Source organism: Populus trichocarpa, chromosome 6 (genome assembly GCF_000002775.5).
Source record: "Populus trichocarpa isolate Nisqually-1 chromosome 6, P.trichocarpa_v4.1, whole genome shotgun sequence".
In the NCBI taxonomy this organism is placed as follows: domain Eukaryota; kingdom Viridiplantae; phylum Streptophyta; class Magnoliopsida; order Malpighiales; family Salicaceae; genus Populus; species Populus trichocarpa.
The window spans coordinates 27,282,470-27,297,210 of record NC_037290.2 but is presented as its reverse complement, the minus strand read 5'-3'; the positions used below and the strand labels follow the sequence as shown (position 1 = coordinate 27,297,210).

The window sequence follows — 14,741 nt, the reverse complement described above, 5'->3', positions numbered from 1 at the left end:
TCTCGGTCGACCCCCCCTGTTCCCTGTCCCTGTCCCTCTCGGTCGACCCCCCTGTTCCCTGTCCCTGTCCCTCTCGGCCGATCCCCCATGTTCCCTCTCCCTCTCGGTCCGTTTCCCCTCTCGGTTTCTATCATTCCCCCATTCCCCTGTTCCCTGTCCCTGTCCCTCTCGGCCGATCCCCCATGTTCCCTCTCCCTCTCGGTCCGTTTCCCCTCTCGGTTTCTATCATTCCCCCATTCCCCTGTTCCCTCTCGGTTTCTCTCATTCCCCTTCCCCTGTTCCTCTCCCTCTCGGTTTCTCCCATTTCCCTGTTCCCTATCGGTTTCCCCATGTTCCCCTCTGTTTCTCTCGTCATTTATGAACAAAGAAGCAGAAGACATAGAAGCAAGACAAAGATTCAAGGGGCAACAGGGCTCCTCCTTCCCAGTTCTCCTCCCTCTCCCCCCGGCTACTGTTCAAAAAGAAAGAGAGCAAGGGTTGATTTTCAAAGCTTCCACCCAGGATATGGTGGCTGGATCCGGAGATGGGGTAACAGGGAGGGGCTGCTTTTTGCTGGGGAAGATTGATTAACACAGTTTGGGGATTTTTGGCGTGCCTTGAATTGGTTTGTTGGGTTTAGAATTAAACTGCCGAATGTGAGTGATTTTTGCAGAAAACTGTCATGGCAAGATTGTGTTTTTTGTGGCTTTGGTTGATGAATTTTAAACTAATTCCATTCCCCTTTAGCTGTGTTGGAAATGTTATGGAAAACATAGGCAGGTAAACGATTTATGGAAATGGAATGCCATACTTTTTACAGATCTACAAAGAAGATTATAGAACATAAAGGAAATAGAGGAAAAAAACATACCTGAAATTGTGCAAGCTAAATGCTTCAATTGTCCAGAGAATGCGTCTGTAATTGTTGCTGCTTCCAATCGTTTTTGACAAGAGAGAGAGATCGTGATTTGTGAAAAGGAAAGTGTTTTCCTTTTTTTATCCGGAGGAAAACACTTTCCTTTGATAAAAGGGTGTATTTTTGTTGACTGGAATTAAGTTTCCGTTGACTACTTTTCTCTAATGTTGCCAAACATGGGAAAGTAAGGAAAATGAATTCCAGGAATTCATTTTCCTTGAAACAAACAAGGCCTTATTCTATGAAAGCTAAAGAAAGCTTACCTGTTCTGCTAGAGTGCTACTGTTTCGGGCGAAGATCAGTGAACACGCTCCTCGCTGGGAAACTGGAATTCCTCCTTCTACCTTTGCTTTCCTGCCCTCTGCTTCTTCTTCTCCCGGTCGTTTGTCTCCTCTCTGCTTCTGTTTGTTTTTTTAAATGAAGGAACGAAGATGATGATGATGCCGGTTCTCCCCGATGGTTTTGGTTCTGGGTCCTTCTTCTTTTCTGCTATCTTTCCGTTTTCTTGCCTTCTTGTTGCTGCCTCCGGTTCTGGGTTTTTTCTGGGTTCTGTGTGCGCTTTTTCCCCTGTTCTCGGTCCCCTGCGTCTTCTGCCTTTTCTTCTTCGTCTGTGAGTTCAGTGGTAAGGGGGGACGGTGGTGCCCCTGAGTTACTTGTTTCCTTCTCTATGGCCTTCTCTGGCTTACCAGAGAATGGCGCCGAGCGCCCCTGTTTCTTCTAAAAGAAACAGGGGCACAAATTTTGCTCTTCCCCGGTTCTGTTTCTTTTTTTTTCAGTTCTGCTCTTTTTTCTCCTCCCGTCCCCCCAGTTTTTTTTCTCTCCTCTTTCTAACCAACCTCTGTTTTTTCGGTGCTCCTCCGTTTATATAGAGTTCGGCGGGTGGTAACGGGCGGCAGGCTGAGGGTCGACCACCATTAAGGTGCCCATTACTGAAGCCAACGGACGACGATTACTGCTGCAACGTTCGGCGTCCTCCATTACTGCAGAAACGGTCACTGGCTTAAAGGAGAAGAAGATGAACAGCATCCTCAAAACGACGCCGTTTGTAGATAATCAGTGGCCATTTTCACTTTGACCCATGCAGTTTCGACAATTTTATAATTAAACCCCTGGTTTAAACAGTAATTTTCCCTGCATTTCGGCGCCTTTTACAAGTTAGTCCTTGGACTTTAATCTGCTGCAATCGTATCCCCAATTAACCCCAAACTTTGCTATTTATTCAATTAAGTCCCTGAGTTCATTAATTTAATTAAATCCAAAGTCCAATTAAGTCTAAAACTTATCAATTCTCCAATTAAGCCCCTGATTGGATTAATTAAATTAATTACAAGCTTAATTAAGTCTCAAAACTTATCAATTCTCCAATTAAACCCTTGATTGGATGAATTAAATTAATTTCAAGCTTAATTAAGTCTAAAAATTTATCAATTCTCCAATTAAACCCTTAATTAGATTAATTAAATTAATTTCAAGCTTAATTAGATTAATTTCAAAGTTTAATTAAACCCCAAAACTTTCAATCATTTTGCCATTAACCCAAATTTTAATTTATTTTTCATTTATTTTATTTTACTTGTTTTTCTATTATTATTATTATTATTTTTCCATCATCATTTTTTTTATTTTTTCCAGTAAATAAAATAATAATAATAATTAAAATAGGTTAAAAATTAGATTATGACAGCAGAATTATCTTCTTTCAACAATGTCGTCTTTGTACAAAACTCTCTCAGGAATGGCTTTCTAAGTTTTTCTTGGGGGAACAAGTACAAATTGGCCAAACAAGTTTGTCTTCCATCCTCAGCACGGATGCTTTTAGAAAGATGCAAAATGTTAAATTTCTCCAACTAAATTACATGAAGTTCTATGGAAGTTATGAACACTTCCCCAAGAATTTAATATGGTTATGTTGGCATGGATTCTCTTTGAGATCCATACCACAACACTTCTGCTTGGAGAAGCTTGTGGTTCTTGATCTATCCAAAAGTAGTCTAATTGGTGCTTGGAAAGGCAAACTGGTATGTATCTAGTCTCTCTCTACATAGCTACACCTCCTATTTTCAATTGATAACCACTACATGTAATTGTTTTCACAGTCTCTTCCAAATTTGAAAATTCTTGATCTGCGTAGCTTGCATGACCTTATCAGAACCCTAGACTTCTCTGGATCCCCAGGCCTGGAAAAGATAATACTTGAAAACTGCATCCATTTAGTCCAGATTCATGAATCTATTGGTGATTTACATTGTCTTGTGATCTTAAATATGAAGAATTGAAAAAGTCTTGTGAAACTTCCAGAAGAAATGAGTAGATTGAATTCACTTGAAGAGCTTGTTTTGTGTGGTTGCTCAAAACTTGAGAGCTTGAATATGGATTTAGAGCATCATCAGGGACGCAGGATGCATCAAAGTGATAGAATTGTTGCAAGCACATCTTAAATTACATCTCTTCCATTGAAGCTATTCTTTTCCTCCAGGTTTTTAGAAATGAAAAATTCCAGATTTACGTCGTTCACATTGCCACACTCTTTGACAACACTAAATTTAAGTAGAACTGCAATTTGTTTTCTTCCACCAAGCCACCAAGCATTAAGGACATTGGTACACTCAATTACCTTTCATTAGCGGAATGCAAAATGCTTCAAACGCTCCTAGAGCTTCCATCCAGTTTGGTTGCGTTAGACATGTCCTATTGTTAGTCGCTGCAAAGAATTGCAAACCTGATCCCTTTTACCATAGCTCGTGATTGTGATCAATTAGTTCACATCCAAGATTTGATTAAGCTAGAATTAATCCAAAAGGTTGACTCACACTTGTTGAGAATAATGGAAATGGTCAGTTTTCAAATGCAGACATGGAGATTTCAGGTCCTCCCTCGCCCATTTTACTGTATTTCAACTCTACATTTTTGTACTTCTTCGATAGTTAGAAAATTTTCCCTTTGCTCATTTTGTAATTTCTGCTTTGATGGAACAGATAGAACTTCAGGGCAACAGATTCAATGTTGGCCTTGAATATGATGAAAATGAGATGTTGGCGTTTTATGAGGAGGAAGGGCTAATTCAGAAAGAGTTTGAAGAGCACTTGTCATTCAAAATATCCTCACCTGCTACACACCGGATATGTGGCTTTAATCTATTCACATGGTTTTCTGCTACGCCAGTATCCAATCCGTATCTTCATGTTTATCTTGAAATCGGGAACAATACCAAGTGTAGATTCTGCGTTTTTTACCCCTCAATTTTTCCGATAGAATTTTCAGCTGAAAGATCTGAATTGTTATGGCTAAGCTATTGGAAATTTGGGTCCAATGATCCTGTGTTTGATACCGGTGATGAATTCAGTGTTTCAGTGTTTACAGATGATCCGGTTGTTCAAATGAAGAGGGTTGGTGTACGAATGTTGCATGAAGAGGAAGGAACTGATGATGATAGCAGCTCATCAAACACTAGTGATGATGTACATGTAGCAGCTACAGCAGAAATAGCTTCTCATATTTTTAGAAATTATTATTGCAGTGACCGTTATAATTTTGATAACAAAATTATTATTTGTTTTTTTGAAAAGAAATTAAATGTGAAAATAATGATGAGCTGAGTTGAATTTGTTTTAGATTTGGTGTTATATTGAAAGCTTTTTAAAACCTAAAATAATTTGGCACTCAGTGTACAGCTATGAATTTGCATCATTTTTTTGTATGAATCTGGCCAATTTGATTTGTGACTCAGTGTCCTTAGCCAAGTGTAAAAATAACAGCACCCTCACAAACCAAATCATATTTTGCATCATCGAAGTAGTTAAGAAGGCCATCATCAGATTCTCTGTGCAACAAATCTTTCCCGATGTCTTCTTCATGCACTTTCAATTCCAAATCAATCGAATAGGAACGTTGCTCTTCATTAACTTGATGTGTATGTGACAATCCACCAGTAGATGTTTATTCATGGTTTGCAGTGAGATCTTAATATCAATTGGGTATGCTAACTGCTGACCAGACATGTCCACTAGAAGAAGAGATAGGGACTCCCTGATCAATGGGAGCATCTGCAACATGCATGCTGCAGAAGTACTCAAATACATGTGGAGAAGCTTCATCTGAATCAGAGTTTAAATGGACATGATTATTTTCCATATTCATATACATAGGGTTAGGATCGTAGCCAACAGAAAGGGAGGAAATTGTTATCAGCTAGTTTCTAGCCATATTTATCTATTTGTTATGGTATTTTTTTTATGTTCTGATTTTTAGACTTGAGTTTAGCTAGATAGTTTTTTGACTTAGAATAAGTCCATGTAGTTATGTAATCCCTTAGATGAAAGGAATTATGGTTGTTATGATTCTTTTTTTATGATAAAGATCTTGTAATTTTTTATTTTGCCTATAAATAAATTTGAGGGATGACAGTAACCTAGATGTTCTTGCTCTGCCCTTTGTTTTTTTGCTTAAGTTCAGTTCTCTAATACCATTTGAACAACAGAAATAAGCTGTAGAGACTGTTCCTGTGGGGGAGATAATTAAAACCAGAATTGCCATAGAGTCAGAAATGTCGAATTCTTTGTTTCTTGCTCCATTACTATTCCAGCACGATCTCATGGTTTTGTTCCCGCATATCCTCCATGTTTGTTTGCACCTTAATCAATCTGATCCTGAAACACAGCCTGCATATATATGCTGCAGAACGATCTTCGTTTGCCAATTGTATCCAATGCTCCTGCAACTTCTTATGTTCCTCTTTCACAAATTCTTTAAATGGTTGTACATGCAAATTATCAAGGTCACCTAACGCACAGTTAAGAGGTTTAGATTGAATTTTTTTTTACTGGGATTGCTTCAGGCTCTTAACAAGTTGGTGCTGCTTCTTGCTTATCTTCAAGTATGACATATATTTGGCACCGTCGCTATGGTGGATATTGTGCTTGTGTAGCTTGTCCCCTTTTCCAGGTCTATCTGAAGCAACCACTGGCTTTCCACGTTTCTCCTTCATGGAGCCTTTATCACAAATCCTCTTTTGAAACTCTCCACCCTTTGTTGCAGGAGAGTTCTCATTATCACTGCTAGATGCTTTCTCCTCTGCAACCAAGGAGCAAGGATCCCGGAAAGGAAGTTTTGTAGAGCATATGGAGAAGGTCAAGAAGTGAAAATTGCCTCTGGCCTCCAAAGCACCATGATGAGTGCGTAACGATGGCCTTCTTGAGATTGAATTGTGGAAAGATTCTATTTGAAGAATCCAAGGTTTGAGTATATACTGAAAGGAAGTGGGTTTATCTCTTGCACGATGGCCTCCAAGTTATCTCTTGCAAGTGAGAAAACTTTTCCCAACAATCGTTCACTTTCTCCATAAGCAACAGGCATGTCTTTTCCGTATTGACTCGTACAGAAACAAATTCTGAGTGATTTTCTTTCTCCATTGGGAATCAATCAAATCCACAAGCTATGAAACTTTCCTCATCCTGAAGCGTTTAATTCATGTGTATAAAAAGGTTTCCAATGCCCCTTACAGCATGACAAATAAGAAACATGGCTAACGCAACAAACAAAATTGCTCATGTAGATCGATCACTCTATTTTTTTGCTAAGATCTGAACAGGGGAACAAGCCTGGTGGACCTTCAAAAAGCACAACCGGGTCGGGTTAGCATAAATAATATGGACAGAATCAATTAATGGGCTTCACATGTCTAGCCTACCATACACACCATCGAATGAATATTGGAGCAATCTTATGGAATATGAATCCCAGTGGGGCTTTGTGGCCACGTGATTAGCTGTAACTAGATTATTTACCTGAACTGTATTACTAGTAGGGCAAAGTTTTTTTCAATGTAAAAAAGATGTTGAGGTGATGATAGTGTTTTTTTTTTAATAAAAATAATTAAAGACTTAGGTTGTTAAGTTGCCTTAGTTCAATAAATATAATTAATTTAATAATATAATTAAAAAAATAGACAACAACAATAAACAAATCGAACAAAAAAAAATTCACAATGATCAACTAAAAAAAAGAACGCTTGTCAATATTACAGAAATATATCCTCATAGTATTTGATAACGAAGCAAAAAAATCAAATGAGAATGTGACAACCTTGTAAAAAAAATATGAATCTTAATTCTAAGCAATCAAATGTTAAAGGACACAATTAAAAAAAATCAAATTAAAAAAGAACAAAAAAAATGACTTGACTCCACCCAAGTCAGTTAGCCAAATACATAACCTAATCCTGAGACCAGGATAACCTTGTAGAAAAAAAATAAATAAAACAACAAAGCTCAAATCTTAGATAATGTAATGTTGAAGGGCAAAACTGAGAAAAACAATCCAATCTAAAAAAACAATGGAAAAACAAAAGGACATGTGTTAACCCACTGTTAACCCATTAAATTACTACTCAAGACATGAGATTGAAATAACACAAAAAAAAATTCATGAAATTCAACCCCTAACCAACCTAATGTTGAAAGATGATTTAAAAAAAATATCAGTTTTTAAAAATGACCTAAAAAAATAAAATGAACTCAACCTAATCTTCAAAACTTGTAGTCTAAATTATGAGACTGTAACCAATCTCATAGAAGGTAAACCTACAAAAATAACGAAATCAAATCCCCGATCAATAAAATGATGAGGAATGGAATTAAAAAATAATCAATTAAAAAATAATAAGAAACAAAACAAATAACAATAAGAAAAATAATTGTTGAATTATGCTTCGTCGACGTGGTGCTTCGATGAACTTGTAATGATCATGGAGTGTAAGAGGAATGCTGACTGCATAGTTTTGCCAGTATTCTATGATGTGGATCCATCTGAAGTCACTGTAGCATTATTGGATCATGAAAAGCGTTTCAAGAAGGAGATGGAGCGAGTGAATTGGTGGAGGATTGCTTTGAAGAAAATTACAGAGTTAGGAGGAATGGTTTTAGAAGATGGGTAAGTTATATTTCTGAATGAAATTACAAATAGCATAAGACTAGAATGCTGGTAGTGAACTCTTAATTTTTTCAGGTTTGTAGTAAAGCATTTAGACAATGACTGATAGTACCTTTCCAATTTAGAAAAAACCGTACCACTCCCAACTCAGTGAACATTAAAGAAAAATAAAAATAAAAGAAACTTTTTTTTTCTTATTTTCTGATATTTTTGTTCTTAGTTACTTGGAAAAAGCAATGATTTCTACATGATACTAAGATTTTGAAACTTTATAGAGAGACTTACTAATTATCATATATTGCATTTTTCTTTTTGATGCAGGCATGAGGCACAGCTTGTCCAATTTATTGTCGACAAGGTCTCAAGGAAATTGGATCGTAAAATATTTCATATCCCCTTTCATTTCATCGGAAGAGATCCTCTGGTAAAACATATCAACTTATGGTTGCAAGAATATGGCTCCCACAGTTCTGCCTTTGATATACTCTATGGGATTGGTGGAGTAGGGAAGACAACCATAGCAAAGAGTGTTTATAACCAGCAGTTTCATAAGTTTGAAGGTAGGATCTTTCTATCAAGTGTTAGAGAATAGTCAAAAGAATCCAATGGTGTAGTTTACCTACAGAGGCAACTTCTTTTAGATATCCTAAACAATGCTAATGACATACATGATGTTGATGAAGGGATTATATTAAGGATGTGTTATGTTACAGAAGAAATCTTATTGTTCTTGATGATGTGGACAAATAACACCACTTCAATGCAATTGTTGGCATGCGAAATTGGCTTCGCCAAGGAAGTAAATCATTGTAAGAACTAGAAATAAGGCTTTGATTGTAGCTGATGGTGAGTGTGTCAAGTGCAAAGATGAACCTCTAGATAACAAAAAAATCACTTAATCTTTTGAGTTAGCATGCCTGTGGACAAGCTTACCCAGTTGAAGATTTTATGGAGGAATTTTGGAGAATAGTACATCATTGTAATGGACTTCCATTAGCCCTTTGTGCTATTGGTTCTTCATTTTTTAGTAAAAGCAGAAAAGTATGGGAAAGCGCATTACATGAAATTGAAGTGATTCCAAATTGTCAAGTTCAGAAGGTTGTAAAAAATTAGAACTCTCCTGATGATGATTATCAGAAGAACTTATTCCTTGATATTGCTTATTTCTTCAATGGAATGGATGAGGATTATGCAGTTAGGACACTTGATGGGTTCGGTATAGATGCAAGATTTATGATTGATTATCTCATTGGTTGATGTCTTGTAGAAATTGTTAAAATAAAATGATAAAAATTTATAAATGCATCAACTCGTAAGAGACATGGGAAGGGAAATTGCTCGTCAAGAATCACCCAAATGTCAAAGAATATGGCATCACATGGAAGCTTTTACAATTTTGAAAGAAACAAGTGTAAGAGTAACTGGTTCTGTTTTCCTATCTTCATGGTATTTAGGTGTCTTAAAATGTTCATGCTTTTACTTTCTTTTCTCATTTACTTTCAATATTTTGGAAGCATGATGCTGAAAAATTGTGTGGCCTTACCCAGTATATGCATGAATCAGTATAGAAGTTGTCTGTACTGATTCAATGGTTTGCCAGCAACCGCTGCAGGCTTAACTTCTTTCAACAATGTCTTCTTTCTACATTCCTCTCTCAATAGTGGCTTTCTTAGTTTTTCTTGGGGGAACAAGTACAAATTGACCAAACTGTTGGTGGGAGAAACCACTGGTGGTGGCTTTAAAATCCTCAGAGGGGATAAAACACTGTTTTATTTCAACAACAATAAGCTTACAAACTAAACAAAAGCTTTTAAAACATACCCTCTCTTTCTCTCTAGTGTTTCTCTCTAATCTCTCCACACATAATAGCATAAACTTAGCTGCCTATTTATACACAAATTGAAAGTAAGAAAAAATCAAACTTCAAGTTGAAGGCGGCTGGCGGCTGGGCGGTGACAGCTGGTGGCTGTAAGTGGTGGTTGGTGGTTGCCTTCCTTGACCTTCTAGAGATTGAGTTTAATTACTTCAACAAATTCCCCCTTTAAACTCAATCGAGGGACGTCATGCCAAGCATGAACTTCAATCTGATAAATATTTCTCCCTTCAATGGCTTTGTAAAGATATCTGCAACTTGATCATTTGTCTTGCATGATATCAATTCAACTTCTTTGTTCTTCACATGTTCTCGGATGAAGTGATGACGTGTATCAATGTGTTTACTTCTTTCATGATACGCTGGGTTCTTGGCTAATGCAATCGCTGATCGATTATCAACATAAATCTCTGTAGGATTTTCTTGAGGAAATCCCAAAAACTTTAGCATATTCCTTAACCATATTAAATGGCATACAGTTGAGTTGGCAGCAACATACTCAGTTTCACAACTTGATAACGTTACTATCGATTGCTTCTTGGATGACCATGTGAAAGATGTATCTTCCATGAAAAAGACAAATCCTGTTGTGCTTTTCCTTTCATCCAGATCTCTACCCCAATCACTATCTGAGTAGCCAACAAGATTGAAGTGTGTACTTGAGGTATAAAACATACCTTTATTTATTGTTCCTTAGATGTAGCGAAGAATTCTCTTGGCTGCATTCAAGTGAGACTGGTCTGGTGTCTCCATATATCTGTTGATAAGTTCAACTTCGTAGAGTATATCCGGTCTGGTACATGTCAAGTACCTTAAGCTTCCTACTAAGCTTTTGAAGTAAGTTGGATCAACATTTCCAACCTTACTCTTCCTCAATTCCATTCCATTCTCAACTGGAGTTGATACCGGATTGCAGCGTTCCATCTTAAACCGTTCAAGAATATCTTTGGCATAATTGCTTTGGGATACAAAAATCCCTTCTTCTTTCTGCACCACTTCTAAACCAAGAAAATGTGCCATCAGACCAATGTCTGTCATCTCAAACTCTAGTACCATGCTTTTCTTGAAGTCTTCAAACATGGTAGGATTGTTGCCGGTGAATAGCAAATCATCAACATATAGGCACACAAATAATATGTTGCCATCTGCTTCTTTCTTCACATATATTGCGTGTTCATATGGACATATTTCAAATCTATTATCTTGAAAATACCTGTCAATTCTGGTATTCCAAGCACGCGGAGCTTGCTTCAAACCGTAGAGGGCTTTCTTCAACTTGTATACTTTGCTTTCATTTTCAGCTTTAATGTATCCAAGTGGTTGTTCAACATAAATCTCTTCTTCTAGGAAGCCATTCAGAAATGCTGACTTCACATCGAGTTGATAGATCTTCCATCTATGTTGTACATCTAGTGAGATCATCAGTCTGATTGTCTCTAGCCGGGCTACTGGAGCAAATACTTCTCCATAGTCAATGCCTTCTCTCTGTTTGTAGCCTTTTGCCACTAATCTTGCTTTGTATCTTTGCACTTCTCCTTTTGCATTCTTCTTTGTCTTATAGACCCATTTGACACCTATTGCTTTCTTGTTTTCTAGTAGATTAGTCAGCTTCCAGGTATCATTCTTCTCAATGGCATGTATTTCTTCATCCATTGCTTCTATCCACTTCTCTTCTGTGATAGCTTCGTTGAAGCTAAGTGGGTCACTATCTGCAAAGAAACAAAATAGAGTTGTATCTTTCATGACTTGAGTGGCATCGTACAACTCGTCTAGATTTCTTGTCCTTCTCGATCCTTCTGATGAGGATGATGATGATGGTGTGTTTCTCCTATTGAATACAGGGAATCTGTGTACCGGACTTTGTGGCTCATTTGCTGGCAATATTGGACCTTCTGCAAGTACTGTTAGTACTTCCACTTCGTCTTCAAGGATCAAATCAGTGCTGATCCATTTGACTGCTTCTTGGTCATCATTCCATTGCCAAGTTTTATGTTCTTCAAAGATAACATCTCTACTCATAATTACCTTTTTTGTGATGGGATTATACAACTTGTATCCCATCCTTCTATCACCATATCCGACAAAGATTTATTTCTCGCTTTTATCATCGAGTTTGGTCCTTCTTGCATCTGGGATCTTTGCATACGCCACACAACCAAAGACTCGTAGATGAGTAACACTTGGTTTGTGACCACTCCATGCTTCTTGTGGAGTGATAACTTGCAAACTTCTAATTGGGCAGCGATTCAGTAAATACACTGCACATAATACAGCTTCAACCCAATATTGTTTGGGCAGCTTCTTTGCTTTGAGTAGACTTCTTACCATGTCAAGAATCGTTCGATTCTTTCTCTCAGCTACACCATTCAGCTGTGGTGTATAAGCTGGTGTTGTCTGATGTCTGATGCCTTGTTGTGTACAAAAAGCTTCAAAATCATTTGCTGTGGTTGGGCAGCGATTCAGTAGATACACTGCACATGATACAGCTTCAACCCAGTATTGTTTAGGCAGCTTCTTTGCTTTGAGTAGACTTCTTGCCATGTCAAGAATCGTTTGATTCTTTCTCTCAGCTACACCATTCAGCTGTGGTGTATAAGCTGGTGTTGTCTGATGTTTGATGCCTTGTTATGTACAAAAAGCTTCAAAATCATTTGCTGTATATTCTCCACCTTGATCAGATCTCACGATTCTGATCTTATAGCCACTTTTCTTCTCAACAATTGCTTTAAAATCTTTAAAACAATTGAACACTTCTGACTTCCTCTTCAGAAAGTATATCCATGTCTTTCTGCTAAAATCATCAATGAAAGTAAGGAAGTACCTATTTTTTCCAGTTGACATAGGCTTTATGGGACCACACATATCTGTGTGCACTAACTCCAGTGGCCTCTTTGCTTTCTAGTTGACTTCTTTGGCAAAATTGGATCTGTGATGTTTGTTGAGGACACAACTCTCATAAACTTCATCTGGATGATCAATGTGAGGCATACCTTTGACCATCTTCTTGCTTCCTAGCATCTTCAGACTCATGAAATTCAGATGTCCAAGCCTTAAGTGCCAAAGCCACTCTTCACTGTTGGTGATGGCACTCAACCACTTTGCTGCATCATATTGGATGTTTAAAGGAAACATCCTATTCTTGAACATTTTCACATGGGCAATTAATCTCCAATTATAGTCTGTAATTGTCAAATGACAATTCTTTGTGAAAAGTGTATAACCTTTCTCCATAAGTTGACCTATGCTCACCAAGTTCTGCTTTATGGCTGGGACATAGTAGACATCGACGATGTAGCTATGATCGCCATTCTTCAACTTGATTGGGATGTTGCCTTTACCTTTGAATGGAACTTTTGATGTATCTCCAAAAGTGACTAGACCTTATATGGTCTCATTTAGATCGCCAAATAGATCTCGTTGGCCACACATGTGATTGCTGGCTCCAGTATCTAGATACCAAATATTGTCTTGATTCTCGACAAGTCCTTGTTGGAAAAATAATGCAGCTGATCCTCTGATGTTGGCATCCTCCTTTGAATAGTTGGCTTGTTCACGTACCTCTAATGGAGCTTTCCTTTGACATTCAGTGCTATAGTGCCCAAATTGATTGCAATTATAACACTGGATATTCCTCTTGTCACGGTTATTGTAACCGCTTCCTCTTTCTCTAGGAGTGAATGATTGTTGTCCTCGACCTCCTCTGGTGGTGTTTTTACCACCTCTTCCTCTTAAACCTGTATTCCAAGATCCTCTGCCTTGAAATCTCTGAAATCCTCCTCTTCTTTGTTGACCTCTTCCTTGAGTGGTATATCCACTTGTTGAAGTCTCTCCTTACTCATATCTGTCTTTGAGAGACAACTTTGCTTGTAAGGCATGCTCAATTGCAAAGAACTCATAAGCTCATCCACCATCAACTTGTGCACTTATTTGGACTCTTCAATAGCGACAACAACAAAATCAAATTTTGGATCTAGGGATCTCAAAATTTTCTCAGTAATCTGAGCATCTGTGAGGGCTTCTCCATTTCTTCTCATATCATTGACTATCACCATAATTCTTGTGTGATAATCAGAAATAGATTTTGAGGACTTCATTTGCAATAATTCAAATTCACCTCGTAAGGATTGGAGACGAATCTTCTTGATTCTGTCAGCACCTTTGTATTTTTGTTGGAGAGCCTCCCATATTGCTTTTGATGTTTCTGCGGAAGCAATTATCTCAAATATTGCTTCATCAAGACCTTGATAGATGATGGTCTTTGCTTTGTTGTCTTTCTTTCTATTAGCTTTGAGGACTTGCTTTTCTGCCTCTTGTAGAGTATCTTCTACTTCTTTGGACTCTGGTTCATTATAACCATATTGCACAATCTCTATACACTCTTGTGAACCAAGAAATGCCTTCAATCTGATACACCAACTATCATAGTTGTCTTTGGTTAGCTTCGGGATGAGTGTTTGTGCATTTTCTGTAGTCATTTTGCTCTTTGAATGACTATATCACCTTTTAGCAATTTGAATTTGGCAAAACAGACACCGTAGATGGATCCGGAATGATCAAAATAGTAGCGAACCAGTCTGACTTTGTTGAAAATAGGTCAGAAATGGGCTGAACCGGTCAGAAAAACGATTCTGGACGTCGGGCGATTCGCTGGGGTTGAACCTGGAATATTCTGGGGAATATTCTTTAGCGTGACTATCGGCTAGGCTCACAAAACAGCTTGGCAGCTTGGCTTCAGGATATCGGCTCGGCTAATGGCTTGCGGCTTGGCTCGGCTTACACAGCTCGGTGCGGCTCGAATATGGCGCGCGTGCGGCTCAGTTGTCGTCTACCTCTAGGCGCGTGGGCAACAATGGCAGAATCTTCAGGCGGCGCGTGTGGGCTACCTCCTGCTCCGATGAAGCTGATTTTTGCACCAGTGAGTTCGTATGGATGAACTCTACACCGTGGAATGATCAAAATGTGTTTTTGACAACTTTGAAAATTTGGGTATATCCCAAAACTCTTCTGTTTTCTGACGAACGGGGCTCTGATACCAATTGTTGGTGG

The 14,741-nt window shown here is 38.0% G+C and overlaps 2 protein-coding genes across 2 annotated transcripts in view; both read left to right on the top strand.

Moving 5' to 3' along the window:
• LOC18102882 (disease resistance protein RPV1) overlaps window positions 1-14,741 on the top strand; it is a 202,412-nt gene that overhangs the window by 39,642 nt on the left and 148,029 nt on the right. The window lies entirely within an intron of this gene.
• The window catches only part of LOC7484319 (disease resistance protein RPV1), a 124,711-nt gene that overhangs the window by 103,808 nt on the left and 6,162 nt on the right, over window positions 1-14,741 (top strand). The gene's annotated exons all lie outside the window — the stretch shown is intronic.